The 12,827-nt window shown below is 37.8% G+C and overlaps 2 non-coding genes across 2 annotated transcripts; both read left to right on the top strand.

The window, feature by feature from the left end:
• The first annotated feature begins 440 nt into the window (after positions 1 to 440).
• On the top strand, positions 441 to 559 carry LOC143264710 (5S ribosomal RNA). The gene has a single exon (XR_013038640.1). It is a non-coding gene; the product is annotated as a 5S ribosomal RNA (ribosomal RNA).
• Positions 560 to 11,762: 11,203 nt separating this feature from the next.
• LOC143264724 (5S ribosomal RNA) lies at positions 11,763 to 11,881 on the top strand. The gene has a single exon (XR_013038655.1). It is a non-coding gene; the product is annotated as a 5S ribosomal RNA (ribosomal RNA).
• The last annotated feature ends 946 nt before the right edge of the window (positions 11,882 to 12,827 follow it).

A 12,827-nucleotide genomic window follows, 5' to 3' on the forward strand; every position in this document is an offset into this window, starting at 1 on the left:
GAAACATGTTTGACTAATCAACAGCCATAATATTATACATACTTGGGATATACCGGTTTTCATCCGCTGCAACGTATACATGTTTATGTATTTCATATAAACTGTCAGAGCAAATCATATTAAATTATATTTCGGTATTAGAAAAAGATATAAAGTGCGAAAACTAAAACGGCAGTAGATGCGATTCTTTTAAAAGAATTGATCTCTGTTTTTAAGAAAGATGATCATATGAAGATCAATGGCAGTAAGAAATGAAGAAAGAACATAGAACAGCATACATTAGAATGATATCATAATATTCTATCATTTATAAAATTTTGAGCATGTATAGAGAACAAAAAAAGGAAAAAAGTTTTAGAATAAACTATTACTATATTATAAAGTATCATTTTTCATTTTTTAGTAGTTCTAGAAGATGAAGATTTAAACATGTCTGACCAGTCAACGGCCACACTACTTAGGAAATACCGGTTCTCGTCCGATCACCGAAGTCAAGCTAAGTTGGGCGTGGATAGTACTTGGATGGGTGACCACTTGGGAACTCCGCGTGCTGTTGGCTTCTTTTTACTGTTTTTTACTTATAAACGTCATTGAATAAGATTATTCGGAAGGAAGCATTTATCCCAAAAATGCCAAAATAGCTTCGTAAATATATATAATATCTATTACTAACGGCGGGGTTTTGTTGGTAGGGTTCCGAATAACCAACTGACTTGTTGCGCTGTAAATACACGTTTTTATTTTATGCTTTAAACTACTATATACAATATATACAAACTTTACAATATACAGGGTGTCCCGTAACTAGTGTTACTCCCTGAAAGGGGTGGTAGAGGACGTCATTCTGAACAAGATTTTCCTTTGCGAAAATGGGGTTTGAAGCTTCGTTTTTGAATTATTAAGGAAAAACACGGACCAATCAGAGCGCGAGGATTTCGCGCGTCGAGAAGCGGGAGCGACAGCTTGAAGTCCAGCGGCTGAACGCGAACGCGATCAAGAGTCTTTGCCTCGGAACAGTCTAAATATCCAACGCGAAGTCTTTACATCGAAACTCAATTAAATAACGAACAGAATAATTAAAAGTATTGTTTATTTATTCATTCATCATGAGGGAGGAACGAAATTAATTATGCGTAATTAATGCAAGTTACGCAAATGAAATTTATTGAATATTGCCATTCGTTATCGATGAAGAATGTGAAATTAAATATTGAAAATTTTTTATTTTACTTCTAACAATAATATTAGTCAATGAATTTACTCATTGTAATGAAAAATAATTATTCAGTTCGCAAAAAAAGAGTTTCAATTTAATATCTAATAAATGTATTAACCGGTCTACCTTACATTCACAGGAAATTTATTAAAATAGCACTCACCCATTGTTTGAAAATAATCCTGTTTGAAAATAATCCTTCAATGAAAGCGTTGGGGGTCCTGAGTCGTCCCGCTGATCATGACCTGCCGTAACATCGGCACCGTACACCACAGCTGACAGCACTCAGAGGTCACTGCACTGACTTCAGTTCACAATACGATCATTTTCACTGTCATTTTTCAGCAAATCTTTTCAACTGCTTTCTTCACGCCGCGGTTCGCGTTTGTAAAGCGAAAATTCACTCACGGTTCCCGAGTCAGTCTATCGAAACAACCCATTTTTTAATAAACGAGAAACATTATCCGCGTTATATCGCGTTTGGTCTCATTTTAATCGGGAAAACGTCACCAATATGTTTAAAAGATTTTAACGCGCTTCTGCCCAAACGGTAAAGCGGCACTACTTTTCGCGACCATTCTCGTGCGGAACGCGAAACACAACTGCCGAACAGAATATGCAGCCGTTTTTCTAAAACAGTTGAACGTTCTTGACGCGGCGACGAGCCGTGCTATTGCGAACGTTTCTGGAAAAATACTACACAACTGAATATCTACGACACGATATTACCGATGTATTGTTATGGGTGTAGTATTTTTCCAGAAACGTTCGCAATAGCACGGCTCGTCGCCGCGTCAAGAACGTTCAACTGTTTTAGAAAAACGGCTGCATATTCTGTTCGGCAGTTGTGTTTCGCGTTCCGCACGAGAATGGTCGCGAAAAGTAGTGCCGCTTTACCGTTTGGGCAGAAGCGCGTTAAAATCTTTTAAACATATTGGTGACGTTTTCCCGATTAAAATGAGACCAAACGCGATATAACGCGGATAATGTTTCTCGTTTATTAAAAAATGGGTTGTTTCGATAGACTGACTCGGGAACCGTGAGTGAATTTTCGCTTTACAAACGCGAACCGCGGCGTGAAGAAAGCAGTTGAAAAGATTTGCTGAAAAATGACAGTGAAAATGATCGTATTGTGAACTGAAGTCAGTGCAGTGACCTCTGAGTGCTGTCAGCTGTGGTGTACGGTGCCGATGTTACGGCAGGTCATGATCAGCGGGACGACTCAGGACCCCCAACGCTTTCATTGAAGGATTATTTTCAAACAGGATTATTTTCAAACAATGGGTGAGTGCTATTTTAATAAATTTCCTGTGAATGTAAGGTAGACCGGTTAATACATTTATTAGATATTAAATTGAAACTCTTTTTTTGCGAACTGAATAATTATTTTTCATTACAATGAGTAAATTCATTGACTAATATTATTGTTAGAAGTAAAATAAAAAATTTTCAATATTTAATTTCACATTCTTCATCGATAACGAATGGCAATATTCAATAAATTTCATTTGCGTAACTTGCATTAATTACGCATAATTAATTTCGTTCCTCCCTCATGATGAATGAATAAATAAACAATACTTTTAATTATTCTGTTCGTTATTTAACTGAGTTTCGATGTAAAGACTTCGCGTTGGATATTTAGACTGTTCCGAGGCAAAGACTCTTGATCGCGTTCGCGTTCAGCCGCTGGACTTCAAGCTGTCGCTCCCGCTTCTCGACGCGCGAAATCCTCGCGCTCTGATTGGTCCGTGTTTTTCCTTAATAATTCAAAAACGAAGCTTCAAACCCCATTTTCGCAAAGGAAAATCTTGTTCAGAATGACGTCCTCTACCACCCCTTTCAGGGAGTAACACTAGTTACGGGTCACCCTGTATATAGACTTTACCTGTAAATACACGAAACGACAATTTATGTTAATTATTCTATTTTCCCTTTCAACTTCCGCTCAATCTGTCTCTCGGTTATTTTTATCTTCTGTCTTTCTAACGGTTCTATGCGTTTTGTTGTTTTTCCCTCTCTTTCTCATTACCTGTCTCTACCTGGCGAGACCTCTAAGTAAGTATCCTAATAGCGCGCGCGGAGCCTACTCCGCGCGCCAAATCTTAAAGAGAATATATTCTCTTTACATATATACGTCACAATTTATAAATCGCTGGATGTACTGACTCACGCACATTCAGCAACTGCGTCTTCGATAAAAAAATGATTGGACCTTGTAACCGGCGATGAATTCTAACCGGGGTGCGGGTTTATTCGAAAGAAATTAATCTTAAGAATAATGATTTGAGATAGGTCGTGTCCGTACGTTGCGTTGGCACGATAATATATTTTAACGAATAATCTATTCGCAATAATATGCATCCGAAAACGAATGATGCGATCAAAACATTATAAAATGCGTCCGAAACGTTGACGCTATAAAATTCTAAGTCCGATACGATTGACTTGAATTCTACGTCCGAAGCGGTTGACGCACATTTGTTTCTATTGTTACGTCCCGGATGGTACCTTTGCTAATATAAATATGAAGGTCCGGAGTCGCTCTTAAATTGACAATCTTTTAGATCACGCAGTATGTACACCCGTCGTATGTCAGGGATCCCAGGGTGTACAAGTATGACACAGTACTTACCCGAAGCTTCCTCCTTAACTTTTATAATAGATTTCTCGTCTCGGATCCTTAGGTAGTAGATCCTTCACTGTGATCTTCTCCACAGGTGAATTAATAGGTAATAACCGATACTTAACTTCGCGGATGACTGGTCGCGGAGTAGGAGCTAGACAGGGTAGGTCGTTTTCTCCCCATGAGCCGACTAGAAATGCAAAGGTATCAAACACATCATATGCGCACCGTGCGGCTGTCTCTGCACCACCGTGGCGATGTGGACTAACTATCTCGACTTCGCAATATAATGGTTCTCGTGCGGCTATGTCTCGCACCATCAGATCCAGTGTAATCGAGTATACGTATTTTAAATAATCAAAAGCTCTTAAAGAGATCTCTTTATTAGGAAATAATTAAAGGCGAATATAACTAAATATAACATGTATTCAATACTAATACAAATGAACTTAGAATTGTAATATAAATGAAACGCGTAGTTTGGAGTTGGAAGGAAATGGGTAGAATTGGGATGGGAACTAGCAAAGACCAGCACGAGGGGATCGAACCCTGTGACTAGTTGGACTGCTACTGCTCGTGAGGCTACTCGAATTGGGCTTTTTATATTGCCCGGCGGTGTCAGAAGAGAAGATAAAGGAGAGATTAGTTATGATCTGTTATTGCCTGGAGATTGTGTGAAGTAAATAGTGGTTCGTGGAATTAGATAAAGGTGTACATGGCAGGATGTTTAGTTTAAGATAAAGGGTGAATTTGAAGACCTAGTAGTAAAGGAATGTGAAATTTATGCTATCTTATTTATAACGCGCGCGGGACTGTGTCTTATAACTAATTATGTGAGAAATGCAGTATGTCTATGTGTACTTAATAATAATAATAATCCAAAGACAAATAATCCTTAACCCTTTCGCTACGGCAGGCCCGTCCGCCGAAGTAGCGTCACTGAACAGAACGCTCGTACCCAAAAGTCGTGGCGTGGATGCTGCGTAACTAGATTAAACGTGGTCGCACGACGTCACACTATCCTAGATCTGAAACGGTTGACCTGTGTGCTTGTATCTAAATCCGAAACGCTGACATGTGTACTTTATTCTATTCTAGGTCCGAAATGGTTGACCTGTATACTTGATTCTACATCCAAGACGGTTGACATTTGTACTTTATTCTGACGATACGTCTTCGTCATGACTTCCTCGAAACGTCGGAAGTTCAAGGAGGCATGTTGATTGGTTCTCATTAGAAACGTTGATTTGTTAATCAACATGCCCTTTGACGTTGGGTCTACCCTCTTTTGCGCCCTGAGTGTGCCGCTTTTGAAAGATGGTTGGAAAAATACCGATGAGTACGAGAGGATTTCGAAGGTCGGCAATGCCGGGGTTCTTTCCCTCCAGGTGACACACACGTTGTCCCAAAAAGTACCGCTATGAAAGGACCAAGGTCCGTCCTCGGTGACCTTTCGGGAAAATCCCCGCTTATGATGGAGTAGTTATTGAAGGCGAAATGAGAGTTAGAAATTTTAAAGGCATTGTTCGAAAAAATGTAAAACTAAATTGCCGGCGATGGCTAAAAACTGTCTTCAAAAATAACTGTTAGTCTTGAACCCATCATAAACTACCTACGAAATTCTTGCGTATTATGTTCCGTCGCACATTCGAAACACTGGATTCTTATCGACCTCAAGTATTATGTCATTATGATACAAGACCCGTCATCAACCCCGGAATTGGCATCCGTGTGGAAGTTGACTGAGTTGTTTAGAAGGGCTACGGCCACAAATGGTCAGAATAGAAAAATGAACATCTAAACTCGTACGAATTATTGACGGTAGGAACTACTGGCTACAGCGCTCACCCACAACAATGAGGCCAAAATTAATGACCGTAGGCAAACGTTTCGAGAGCGAATGAGATAGTGCGAAATGCGTGATATAGTTGTTATTGTCGTTATTATTCTTAATAACCTCGCAACCAAGTCAAAACGATTACTCTTCACGCTCGCTCCAAAAACAACCGCATCGATGTCTAATCGATGTATGTACATAATCGATATACCGTCATGCTCACATATTGCATTCACTATATGGTGTCCAAAATAAAAGATACATAATTATGTTAATATATAAAAAATGTTTACATTACCGTAATATTCATTTGAACTGAACAATTTACCCATTTAACATTCTAATGTATCATTAAAATTAGTCGCAATATCGCCTTGTAACGGGGTTAGTAAAAAACTATATAAGTGAAGTAACCTCTGTATGAGTGTTAGCACAGGTCTCCTATATTTCAGCCTGTATAATTAAATATAGTATCAATGTTATTTAAGTTTCCATCTAACATTTCATCTATCAAATTTTTTTTTTTTTTTTATTTTGAAACCTCAAATGAGGTTTATATGTACATGTGTTTGCGTGATAGTGTTTACACAAAAATATTCACATTTCGGTTACATTGTGGTTTCGAATACATTATTGCTAAATTTGTAGTTTACATTGCTTTAGGAACGAAAAAACATACATACACGCTTGAATGTTCGGTTTGGCCACTATTACTTCTATACTGAGTGGTAACTGAAGTCTCACCTTTAATAAATTCTTGATTAGCGTCGTTCTTTGCGAATCATAGACACTACATTGCCAAATTACATGATTCAGATCTTCACTTTCCTTATTGCATTTACATTTTGGGTCCTTAATGATATTAACACGAGCGAGAGAAGCTGCTAGATTATAGTGATCACTTCTAATGGGATTGATTGTAACAATGAATTCCCTACTGTAGTTATTGCTTGCGTACCACGGTTTATCGCTGCTGCTGTAATAATGTTGAAAGTATTTTTTACCTTTAGTGAGGCCCTGTTCCTTAATTATATTTATAACATTTTGTTTGGCTCTTTTTCTGAGTAATTCGTGGGTGTCGGTGAATGGTATCTTCGGTACGTCAGTAGAGTTAGAGCATGTGGAAGTCTTGGCAAGGTTATCGGCTATCTCGTTCCCAAGTATGCCAATGTGTGACGGGATCCAGTAGAATTTAACTATTTTTTTGTTTGGGCTATTTGTGATAGATTGGATATATTTTTTCTTAATCTCTAAGATAAGCCGGTTAGTTTTAACAGATATTTTGGTAGATTGAAGACTTTGAAGAACACTTAAAGAGTCAGTAAAAATGTAAACTTCATGATTTTTAATGCCTAGTGCAATGACCATAGCATGATTCAAAGCTTCGCATTCTGCTGTGAACACGGACGCATCCCTGTCTATGCTTCTTACCACTTCGACACCTATAACTGGACATATGCAGGCTGATCCGACGCAGTTATTATCTGAGATCTTGCTCCCGTCTGTATATATGGCAACTGCGTTATTTTCATTTATGAATTCATTTATTTTTTGGGTGGGGTTTTCCGTCCGTCTGAGATTGGCACCCAGGTTAGTATCGAAGGGAATTGTGGTGATAAGCGTTTCAAAGTCATATCTGTAAATGTTGTAGCTGTGACAGGTTTCTATTTTTTTTGCAAGTTGAGTTGCCTGTGTAATGCACCGGTCGATGATCGTATGCTGTTGTTGTGGTTTGTTTTTCGTAATGGCACTATAACTTTTTATTGCTTTGTTTGGGAAGCAGTTAGTGTTAGATAGAATTTTGGTTAAGTATAAGTCGCATTAGCATGTTGTCCGCTCTTTTATTGGCATAAGTTTGGATTCAGCCAACAGAATATTTGTTGGGGTGCTTCTGCGGTATCCTAACGCCATTCTAATAGCTATGTTTTGAATGTTTTCCAGTCTTTGCAAGTCTTTTTTACATTTCGGGAAGTATATGAAAGAGCCGTAATCGATAATCGATCGAACATAACTTTTATAGATAGCGACTAGCGTTTTAGGACAGGAGCCCCACCACGTACCCTTTAGAAATTTAATTATGTTAAGCGCTTTCATACATTTTTTTTGAACTTGATCAATTTGAGAAGCAAACGACATTTTGTAGTCAAATGTTAGGCCAAGGAAATGAACGGTTTCGCTAGATTTTATAGTATGATCGCTAATTCTAATTTCAGTGCTTCCAGGAGGTATTTTTTTGCTGTTGAAATGTAAGTATGTAGTTTTGCTTGGTGTAAGTATTAGGCCCAAGTTTGATAGGTTTTCTGCGATTGTTTTGACGGCTTTTTCTAAGGATCTTTTTCCTCTTTTCGTAGATGAGACTTTTAAGTAGACTGCTATATCATCAGCAAACTGTGAGATTATTACGCTTTTCTGCAGGTTTGCTGCAATGCTTTGAGTGTATAATATATATAGTATGGGGCTGAGGACACCTCCTTGGGGAACACCCTTATGGAGTAACCTGTAGTTTTCTTCCAGGTACTCCGTGAAGATATATCTTTCATGTGTTAAAAATTTAATAAATTTTATCACGTTTTGAGAGCATCCTATCGACGCGAGTTTAATTAGTAGTATATCAATATTTACGTTATCGAATGCTGCCTGTACATCCAGGAAGGCTGCCAAAACTTCCTTTTTTTCGCTAAATGCCTCGTTGATTTTTAACATCAGGGTGACTGCATTATCCACGCACGATCTTCCTTTCCTGAAACCTTGTTGACTGTTTGGAATTATGTTGTGATATTCAACCCACCATTGTAGCCTATTTTGAATCAATGTTTCAAATAATTTACACACACAGGATGTAAGAGAAATCGGACGTAGGCTTAGTCCGTCCGCTTTTTAAATAAAATGGATATACGACTTTTTCCAGCTGGAAGGATAGTAAGTTTCTTCATACATTTGGTTAAAGATGTCAAGCAGTAATAGTTTGAACTTGAGTGGTAGGTTTATCAACATCTCATTGTCAATGCCATCCATTCCAGGGGCCGATTTCGTGTTTTTATGTTCCAATGCAATATTAAGTTCTGTAAGATTGAAGTGTGTGTCAAAGAAGCTATTTTGCGAAGCTGGTGGAATCCAGTTAGGGTCTGTTTGAGCCCATGGAGGGCTTATTTTTCTGAGAGCATCTTCTATTTTATTGCCGTTTTGTAGGTTCTCAGTCCAGTGACGTGTGTTTGTTTTGGCCCATTTATTTTTGAAGATTTTGCACTTATTCCACACAAAGGTAGGATCAATCCAGAGGTTGATGCTTTCTGCGAATTTTCTAAATGAATCCCTTTTTTTCTTTTTCAAGGTTTTCTTTGTTGTAGCTGCGACCTTTTTGTATTCTATAAAGTCATGTAATTGACCCGTATGTTCCCATTTTTTATGTGCCGCGCGTCTGAGTCTTATAACTTTGTCGCGATCCAGGTCCCGCCACGGAACCGGGTTTTTTTTATTTAAAACACATTTTGTTTTCTTGGGAGTACTACATTCTATTGCTTCTATTATTTTTTTCTCAAACATATTGTATTTATCGTGTGAGGAGAGCAGATCATAAGTAGGCAGCAGGAATTCAGCATAGCTATCTTCGAGTAGAGTTCTATACTTATTCCAATTAGTTCGTATTGACTTTAACTTAAAGGTCTTTTTATTGTAGTAGCTTTTTTGTATCGGTATATCTATGTGGATAGGAAAATGATCGGAACCTCTGGTTTCTTCATTTACATTGACTTCTAAGTTGCTAGCTATATTTGCAGTAGAGAAAATAAGATCAAGATTAGATTTTGCCCTTCTGAGCATATCAATGTGAGTGAATGAGTTATCATTATGTATGATTAAACCCTGTTCTTCTATAGCCTTTTCAAGTCTTTCCCCATTTTTGTCTGTAAATCTGCAATTCCAGTTCTTGTTGTGAGCATTGAAATCACCCATTAATATGCAGTTGTTATGATTTTTAGCATTTTTAACAATTATATCCCATTGATCTTGTGTGAGATTATTTCCCGGGGTTCTGTAGCAGGCTATAAGTTGTAAGCATGGTTTAGTGTTGTTAATACAAACACCGCTGATCTCAACAGATGAATCGGGTGTACTCAAGTTACTTATTTCTGAAAAAGCTAGGTTTTTCCGTATAAATATAATGATGCCCCCTCCCCTAGAGTGAGTTCTGTCCTTCCTATGTGTTAGAAACCCCGCAAATTGGATATCATCATCTTCTTTTAACCAAGATTCTACACAAACTAAGACGTCTGCATTTTTTAAAATTTTCTCAATTTCTAATTGTCGTTGCCGTATGCTTCTACAGTTCCAGAAGAGAATTTTTAAGGGCTTATTAATGTTAGTATTATTATTTGTTTTCATATTGATTAAATTTTAGCAAAGGTTGGGGTTTCAGATTCCGATTGCCAGTCCGACTGCGAAGTATCTAAGGTATCATCGCTAGTATCCACCGCTATGGCCGACCCTAAATATTTGAGACGCTTAACCATTCTGGTGATATGATTTTTTAAAGACCGGTCATCAAGGAGGCCTTTAATTTCTGATAGCATGTCAGCAAGAGCATTGGTGTCATGTGTGTAGTTTGCGGCAATTTCAGAAGAGTTTGGGTTGCTAAAGGTCTCACATAGGTATTTTGCAGTTTTTGCAAAGCCCAGTGAGAATCTTTTTGCGTTAGCCAGTATATAATCTTCGGCTGGCTGCAGCCGGCCTTCCACTTCTTCGATGGTTGGAGGTGCCTTATCTGATTTTCTTGATCTTTTTATGACTTTTTTAACTTTACCTTCTTCAACTTTCCTAGATTGCTGTTTGTTTTGCGGGTGATTTTCAGTACTATTAGTTGATAAGGTGCCGGAGTGCGTTCTTTTGGTGCTTGATGTAGGCATAAGCGGAGGTGCAAAATTACTTTGGGGGTTTTGTGCAATATTCTTGGGATGTACTAGGGCCGGGTTTTCAATGCTAGTTGTGTTCTGATTGGGGTTTCCGTCATTACAGTTTGCTTTGTTCACGTCAACTGTATCGTTAGCAACACTTTTTGGGAGAATATCTAGATTCTTACAGTACCTTGCAAGGTGTCCTTCCTCTTTGCACAAGAAGCACATGAGTTTTTCTGCTGATAGATAAATCCAGTAATTCGTGTCGTCGTATTTGATTTGTATTGTTTCTGGTAATTTGGAAATGTCGTCTGGTTGAATGTAAATCTGTCTTCGAAAACTTAGAACATGACTGAGGTTGGGGTCACTCATTCCTGCTCTGATAAATGTTATTTTCGAAGCAGGTTGAATATTTAATTTATTCAATTCTTCTTCTATAATATCGTGCGGTATTATAGGACACACGTTAGATAGAATAATCCGTTTAGCCTTTGTGATTAACGGTCGAACAGCTAATACATGTGCCCCAATATTTACTTTGGTGCCGCCTTCAGTGAGTCCATCTGCCGTTTCCTTACTGTTCAAGTACATGCATACTCGTCCATGAGAAATACGAGATACAAATCTAATATTTTTAGGATCTGTTAGTTTGCTAACTGCTACTGTATATTCTTGGATAGTGATTCCTTCAACAGAGTCCATTACTATCGCTTGTTCTTTAGTAGGGAAATTTAACTGCTGAGCCATTTGAGCGTAAGATACTTTTGGAAGTGTTTTCTGTGTGGTTGAATCCATGGTTTATTTGGTTCTAGAGCGTTGAATATAAGCGCTTCCATAATCAGAAGCGCTTATAGCTCTACACAAAGATGAGAGCGCTCCGATTGTTACAACGGACCGTAAACTTTTTATCTTTCTATAGACCCCGTGCAAGCGAAATATTGAACACTTACACACACATCACTGACTTACAAACTCGTGAGATCGATTCGTAAACACGTCTAGTCGCGTTGACGGTTCTCTCGAGACTCTCTCATCTATCACATGTTAAATTGTATTAAACTTAGTGTGTCTGCCATTGATGATCCCATCACGATTTAATACGTCAGAAGTGGTAACGTTCGAATATATTTTAATTGCAATATATGATATTTAGGTTTATAGCATCTATATAAATCTTAGAATCGTGTCTGATCAGTCAACGGCCACACTACTTAGGAAATACCGGTTCTCGTCCGATCACCGAAGTCAAGCTAAGTTGGGCGCGGATAGTACTTGGATGGGTGACCGCTTGGGAACTGCGCGTGCTGTTGGCTTTTTTTTACTTTTCCTGGAATAAGAAATTTTCAATCTTTTAAGTAAGTTTCGAAACCTTGATATTTACAAATCTTTCAGTTTTGAAGTTCTTAAATTTTCACTTTAGACTTATAAGAGAAAGACTTTCCATTACTAGTGCAAAAGACGTAATACTTGATAACTTGAGTTATAACAAGGAAACGAATCAAAATGTGAGAAAATATCAGATGGATCTATAAAATTAACAGATGGACAGCATATCGTACCGATAATATTTTAATATGTTGATTGTACTCAATTAATGATATTTTCTGATTATCGTATCGCTGTAGAAGGAAACATAAAATTATAAGATCGTAATTTTATCGATTGCAGCGAATGAAATTTTAATTGCAAAACCATGAGAGATTATTTTCGCCGCTGATGAAACATTAGGGTGGCCCTTAGCTATAGAGCTCGACTTTTTTTTCGATTTTTTCATCGTCTTACCCCCTAAAATTTTGACACTTGATGAAAAAATGATAATGTCAAAGTTTCGGCATGATTGGATAACAGGAACCCGTGCCGCAATCGAGTTGAAGTTTTGAAATTTGCACGATTTCAGGTTATCGTCGAATATGTTAGTGACCTTTTATTTTAAAAGTATTAGTGAATATTTTATAATGAAAATATAATTTTTTACACCTGTAATACTAGCATTTACATACAATTACAACACATACATATTTACATATTTACATACAATACATGGTGTGTTCCAAAAGTAATGAGAATTATTTTTTTTAAAGGAATTTATTGAACCAATTCTTACAAATACTCAAAATTCTTCAAAGTACTACCCTTGGGCTTCTACACATTTTTGCCCGCGACCCTGCCATGAACGGTACGCGTCCTGCAATGCGTTTTCCGGAACCGCTTTTAGGACCTATGGTCGCGGCCGCTTGGATGTCTTGTATCGACGAAAAT

The sequence above is a fragment of the Megachile rotundata genome, chromosome 6, assembly GCF_050947335.1.
Source record: "Megachile rotundata isolate GNS110a chromosome 6, iyMegRotu1, whole genome shotgun sequence".
In the NCBI taxonomy this organism is placed as follows: domain Eukaryota; kingdom Metazoa; phylum Arthropoda; class Insecta; order Hymenoptera; family Megachilidae; genus Megachile; species Megachile rotundata.